The 7438-nt window shown below is 40.7% G+C and overlaps 1 protein-coding gene across 1 annotated transcript in view; it reads right to left on the reverse strand.

The window, feature by feature from the left end:
* LRRC32 (leucine rich repeat containing 32) overlaps nucleotides 1-5858 on the reverse strand; it is a 51694-nt gene extending 45836 nt beyond the window's left edge. Inside the window, exon 1 of the mRNA XM_088473807.1 lies at nucleotides 5792-5858. The gene's annotated coding sequence lies outside the window, so the exon portion shown is untranslated. The remainder of the gene's footprint in view (nucleotides 1-5791) is intronic.
* Nucleotides 5859-7438: the final 1580 nt, after the last annotated feature.

Raw genomic sequence — 7438 nt, forward strand, 5'->3', positions numbered from 1 at the left:
TTAGAGCTTTGACTGATATTGTGACAGTATATATGTATACAGCAAGTTAGAGCTTTGACTGATATTGTGACAGTATATATGTATACAGCAAGTTAGAGCTTTGACTGATATTGTGACAGTATATATGTATACAGCAAGTTAGAGCTTTGACTGATATTGTGACAGTATATATGTATACAGTAAGTTAGAGCCTTGACTGATATTGTGACAGTATATATGTATACAGCAAGTTAGAGCCATGACTGATATTGTGACAGTATATATGTATGCAGCAAGTTAGAGCCTTGACTGATATTGTGACAGTATATATGTTTACAGCAAGTTAGAGCTTTGACTGATATTGTGACAGTATATATGTATACAGCAAGTTAGAGCTATGACTGATATTGTGACAGTATATATGTATACAGCAAGTTAGAGCCATGACTGATATTGTGACAGTATATATGTATACAGCAAGTTAGAGCTATGACTGATATTGTGACAGTATATATGTATACAGCAAGTTAGAGCTATGACTGATATTGTGACAGTATATATGTATACAGCAAGTTAGAGCCATGACTGATATTGTGACAGTATATATGTATACAGCAAGTTAGAGCCATGACTGATATTGTGACAGTATATATGTATACAGCAAGTTAGAGCCATGACTGATATTGTGACAGTATATATGTATACAGCAAGTTAGAGCCATGACTGATATTGTGACAGTATATATGTATACAGCAAGTTAGAGCCATGACTGATATTGTGACAGTATATATGTATACAGCAAGTTAGAGCTATGACTGATATTGTGACAGTATATATGTATACAGCAAGTTAGAGCCATGACTGATATTGTGACAGTATATATGTATACAGCAAGTTAGAGCCATGACTGATATTGTGACAGTATATATGTATTCAGCAAGTTAGAGCTTTGACTGATATTGTGACAGTATATATGTATACAGCAAGTTAGAGCTATGACTGATATTGTGACAGTATATATGTATACAGCAAGTTAGAGCCATGACTGATATTGTGACAGTATATATGTATACAGCAAGTTAGAGCCATGACTGATATTGTGACAGTATATATGTATGCAGCAAGTTAGAGCTATGACTGATATTGTGACAGTATATATGTATACAGCAAGTTAGAGCTATGACTGATATTGTGACAGTATATATGTATACAGCAAGTTAGAGCCATGACTGATATTGTGACAGTATATATGTATACAGCAAGTTAGAGCCATGACTGATATTGTGACAGTATATATGTATTCAGCAAGTTAGAGCTTTGACTGATATTGTGACAGTATATATGTATACAGCAAGTTAGAGCTATGACTGATATTGTGACAGTATATATGTATACAGCAAGTTAGAGCCATGACTGATATTGTGACAGTATATATGTATACAGCAAGTTAGAGCTTTGACTGATATTGTGGCCGTATATATCTATACAGCAAGTTAGAGCTTTGACTGATATTGTGACAGTATATATGTATACAGCAAGTTAGAGCTTTGACTGGTATTGTGACAGTATATATGTATACAGCAAGTTAGAGCTTTGACTGATATTGTGACAGTATATATGTATACAGCAAGTTAGAGCCATGACTGATATTGTGACAGTATATATGTATACAGCAAGTTATAGCTTTGACTGATATTGTGATAGTATATATGTATACAGCAAGTTAGAGCCATGACTGATATTGTGACAGTATATATGTATACAGCAAGTTAGAGCCATGACTGATATTGTGACAGTATATATGTATGCAGCAAGTTAGAGCTATGACTGATATTGTGACAGTATATATGTATACAGCAAGTTAGAGCTTTGACTGATATTGTGACAGTATATATGTATACAGCAAGTTAGAGCCATGACTGATATTGTGACAGTATATATGTATACAGCAAGTTAGAGCCATGACTGATATTGTGACAGTATATATGTATACAGCAAGTTAGAGCCATGACTGATATTGTGACAGTATATATGTATACAGCAAGTTAGAGCTTTGACTGATATTGTGACAGTATATATGTATACAGCAAGTTAGAGCTTTGACTGATATTGTGACAGTATATATGTATACAGCAAGTTAGAGCTATGACTGATATTGTGACAGTATATATGTATACAGCAAGCTAGAGCTTTGACTGATATTGTGACAGTATATATGTATACAGCAAGTTAGAGCTTTGACTGATATTGTGACAGTATATATGTATACAGCAAGTTAGAGCTATGACTGATATTGTGACAGTATATATGTATACAGCAAGTTAGAGCTTTGACTGATATTGTGACAGTATATATGTATACAGCAAGTTAGAGCTTTGACTGATATTTTATCTCTACATAACAAGTAAAAATGAATGTTTTGACACATTAGTGAATTCATTACTCCCCAGGTTGGCCGTACTGATCCGCCCACGTATTCACCAGTGCGCACAATGTGGTCTGTAATACCAGTAATATATTAGAATCTGTGGTTGACAGTTTTGGAGAAAGATATCGCTGAGTCAGTAAAACGTGATGACATTTTGGTACATGCAGAAAAGGAAGCTTTGCACAATCACACGTTACAGATCTCATGTGGAGTCATTTATTTGTTATTATTGGATAAGAATTCCCTCTAAAACTGCAAAGCGATGTATGTTCTGGGGATATGGATAATCGATTAAAGGACCCCTCTTATGCTTCAAACATATAAAATAAAATAATGTATTAAAAATGTTTCCTGCTGATACTAGGCGACCAACATTCATCCCTCTGGGTGTCCTAATTACTGGAGCACAACACAAACATGATTAGTGAATGCATTGTGCCCCTTCCTTTGTTTTAAACAATGTAATAAAGTTACCAAACTACTATGACTGGGGTACGGCTACTGCAAAAACAAATATGACAGATGGCTATTTTTGCAAAATATGTTTTCCATGACAGACCCTCCACATGACCGAAGCCTCAGTACAGTACAGCACAGTAAGTCAGGAGTACAGTTCAGAATGTCAGGAGTACAGTGATGTGCAATATGTCAGGAGTACAGTAACAATATATGAGGAGTACAGTATGTCAGGAACACAGTACAGTATGTCAGGAGTACAGTAATGTGCAATATGTCAGGAGTACAGTAACAATATATCAGGAGTACAGTATAGTACAGTGTGTCAGGAACACAGTACAGTATGTCAGGAGTACCATAGCAATATTTCAGGAGTACAGTATAGTACAGTACAGTGTTTCAGGAGTACAGTAGAGTAACAATGTTAGGTGTACAGTACAGTGTTTTAGAAGTACACTATGTCAGGAATACAGAACAGTATGTCAGAAATACTGCTATCCAACATGTTAGGAGTACAGTACATGTCAGGAGTATAGTACAGCACAGTATTTCAGGTGTACAGCACAGTATGTCAGGAGTACAGAAACAATATAACAGGAGTACAGTACAGTATGTTAGATGTACAGTAACAATATGTTAGGAGTACAGTATAGTACAGTGATTTAGGAGTACAGCACAGTATGTCAGGAGTACAGTACAGTATGTCAGGAATACAGTACAGCATCTCAGGAGTACCGTACAGTATGTCAGGAGTACAGTACAGTATGTCAGGAGTACAGTACAGTATGTCAGGAGTACCGTACATTATGTCAGGAGTACAGCACAGTATGTCAGGAGTACAGTACAGTATGTCAGGAATACAGTACAGTATGTCAGGAGTACCGTACAGTATGTCAGCAGTACAGCACAGTATGTCAGGAGTACAGTACAGTATGTCAGGAATACAGCACAGTATGTCAGGAGTACAGTACAGTATGTCAGGAATACAGTACAGCATCTCAGGAGTACCGTACAGTATGTCAGGAGTACAGCACAGTATGTCAGGAGTACCGTACATTATGTCAGGAGTACAGCACAGTATGTCAGGAGTACAGTACAGTATGTCAGGAATACCGTACAGTATGTCAGGAGTACCGTACAGTATGTCAGGAGTACAGTACAGTATGTCAGGAGTACCGTACATTATGTCAGGAGTACAGCACAGTATGTCAGGAGTACAGTACAGTATGTCAGGAATACAGTACAGTATGTCAGGAATACAGTACAGCATCTCAGGAGTACCGTACAGTATGTCAAGAATACAGTACAGCATGTCAGGAGTACAGTACAGTATGTCAGGAATGCAGCACATTATGTCAGGAGTACAGCACAGTATGTCAGGAGTACAGTACAGTATGTCAGGAATACAGCACAGTATGTCAGGAGTACAGTACAGTATGTCAGGAATACAGTACAGCAGGTCAGGAGTACAGTACAGCATGTCAGGAGTACAGTACAGCATCTCAGGAGTACCGTACAGTATGTCAGGAATACAGTACAGTATGTCAGGAATACAGTACATTATGTCAGGAGTACAGCACAGTATGTCAGGAGTACAGTACAGTATGTCAGGAATACAGTACAGCATCTCAGGAGTACCGTACAGTATGTCAGGAGTACCGTACATTATGTCAGGAGTACAGCACAGTATGTCAGGAATACAGTACAGTATGTCAGGAGTACCGTACAGTATGTCAGGAGTACAGTACATTATGTCAGGAGTACAGCACAGTATGTCAGGAGTACAGTACAATATGTCAGGAATACAGTACAGCATCTCAGGAGTACCGTACAGTATGTCAAGAATACAGTACAGCATGTCAGGAGTACCGTACAGTATGTCAGGAATGCAGCACATTATGTCAGGAGTACAGTACAGTATGTCAGGAGTACAGTACAGCATCTCAGGAGTACAGTACAGCATCTCAGGAGTACAGTACAGTATGTCCGGAGTACCGTACAGTATGTCTGGAGTATAGTAGAGTATGTCAGAAATATCGTTACACAGTATATCAGGAGTACCGTGCAGTATGTCAGGAGTACAGTACAGTATGTCAGGAGTACCGTTACAAAATGTCAGGAATACAGTACAGTGTGTCAGGAGTACAGTACAGAATGTCAGGAGTATAGTACAGTATGTCTGAAGCACAGTACAGCATGTCAGGGATACAATACAGCGCAAATGCCACACTATAGTAGTTTTGTGTACTTGCAATAAATTTGCAACACGCTCTGAAGTGGCCATAATCATGCAGAAACAACTGCACAACAGAAACTATGCAGCTGGCTACATATACAGTACTGTAACATAGCACACTATCTTTGCTGGAGAACTGACAGTCTACACAACTGATTATATTGTTGCAGTCACTGTTATTTGCTATCAACATTGTTTCCTATCAGTGAAAACAACTTTTACCCACCCCAGAACAGGTGTAGCAACACATGTTCCCCCAATTGCTGGGGAACTACAGGTCTCAGCAAGCTGTCAGAGACTTGTGACCTACATCAGCTGAAAATCTGTGTATTGTATTCCTCCGCACCAAAAATATGTTTAATTACAGGAGGCAGATTACTAGCTAGCAGGTCCACATGAGCTTTGTGGTACTTGTAGTTCTACAATAGCAGTTGACTGCTTCAATTATTATGCATCCAGGAATATCAGAAGAAGGATGACACAATCAATCCTGCTTCCACAATGACTGCATGCAAAGCAACATAAAAGTCATATTAATAAACCAAAACAAAACAAATGCCTGCAGAGAGTATACTAGTGCCCATTAGTACCGTGTAGTGCATCTGCTCTGTATCTATTATCCATGATCAGATCTCATGCACAGAGATGTAGTCCTATCTATCTGTACACACAAGCAGCTATTGACGTGTTACCTTATCTATAGTGGAGGCTGATTTGGTCCCTTGGTTCTGTATAAAATAACTTTGCAGGTTCCCTGGAGTCATTCATCCCTGTGGCTTGCTGTTCCTATGTGGGAAGCCTCACTGGGAACTTTGTTAACTGAACAGGAACTAAGACATTTTAAAGGAAATATCCTGCTATCCATATAAGGGACTCCGCTTGCTTTAATTTATTTTAAGAGCAGGATGTGTACTAGGTCTTAGTGCTAGAAGTGTTAATGGGGAGAGACTGGGACAGAGCTATTATCTAAATCAGTAACTAAATTCATTGCTAGAGAGACACTGTAACCTAGAAGGCCAACACTTAAATATTACATCTATTCATGTTACCAAAGTTATCATTTGGCATTTCATACTAGGGTTAGAAGCCTGATCCAGTAAGGATCGCTATTGCGATTGCAATAGCGATTACGCACGCAGTCCCACTGCGAAGATATGCTAATGATTGCAATCGCAATACTGGGCAGCATAACATAAGGACGCCCACTTTACCTTACACACCTCCGTAATACTTAGCGAGACCGCGAAACCATCGGTAACATGGAGTACCATCGCAGCCTCACGCACACTTGCACAAGCTCTGACCTTACTCAGGAATCGCTAACCTCAGCGCACGCAGTGAGTACGCGAGGTGTGTATGGCATCACAGTGGCTAATTTATGCACACCCCTGCAACGGCGTTTAATGCACTGGCACACCTGGGTTTCGCCGACCACACCTCCGTCACCTCCCACAAACGGCACTTCCTGTCAATCACTCTGCGATGGGTCTGCGTAGTCACTGCATTCGTAGTCCCGATCGCAGTGGAGTGTTCGTGTACGCGCACTGCCATGCATACGGATGCGCAGAACGCAACCATCGGCCGATTGCATGCGTCGGTCACATACTGATTGAGACAGATGGTGCTATCAGGGCAGTAACGAGGGTTGTGCGATCAGAGCTGCCGCCTAGAGCTCACGCCTAAGGGGGTGGTATGGCCGCTGCCTAGACAGTAGTTTTCTGCAGATTTGGGGTGCCAGGAGAGACATCCCGCTAACCAGAATTGTACTGGCTCTCCAGGGTATTGCCGGGATCCACTGCCAGTCTGTCTATGCTCGCACCAATAATTGGCATCGCTTACTGACTGTGAGTGATGCCCATTGTAGGTGCAAGTGCAGAGAACCAGGTGACTCAAAACATTGTCCTGGAACACAGAGACTCGCATCGGATCCTGGCAATACCCCAGTGAGTACGATTCTGCTGCTAACTAGAAAGGCGCAGGGAGAATGCATAGGGCGCACTTTTCTGTGACGTCACCACGTGCGTCAGGGCCGTATAGTGGGAGGTACTGTTCAGTAACGTCACTATGGACCTGATTCAAAGCTGCTCGCTAGATGCGATCGCTCACATCCAGCGTATGCAAATTTGTCAAAGTGACGCCATGGGAAGCGCTCGCTCGCCAAGGCATAAGCGCACCCACTTTGGCTGTGCGAGCGATCGCTCTGTGAATGCAGACACCCATTAGCATATGTAGAGACGTCCACTAGCGCACCTCATCTCCAGGAAGTGTTTTAAAACATTGGTACATCGAGCACCATCGGATGCGATCGCAGCGCTTGTGGTTGCCTTATCCTACCGCAA

The sequence above is a fragment of the Taudactylus pleione genome, unplaced genomic scaffold (assembly GCF_031769625.1).
Source record: "Taudactylus pleione unplaced genomic scaffold, aTauple2 ptg000140l, whole genome shotgun sequence".
NCBI lineage: Eukaryota > Metazoa > Chordata > Amphibia > Anura > Myobatrachidae > Taudactylus > Taudactylus pleione.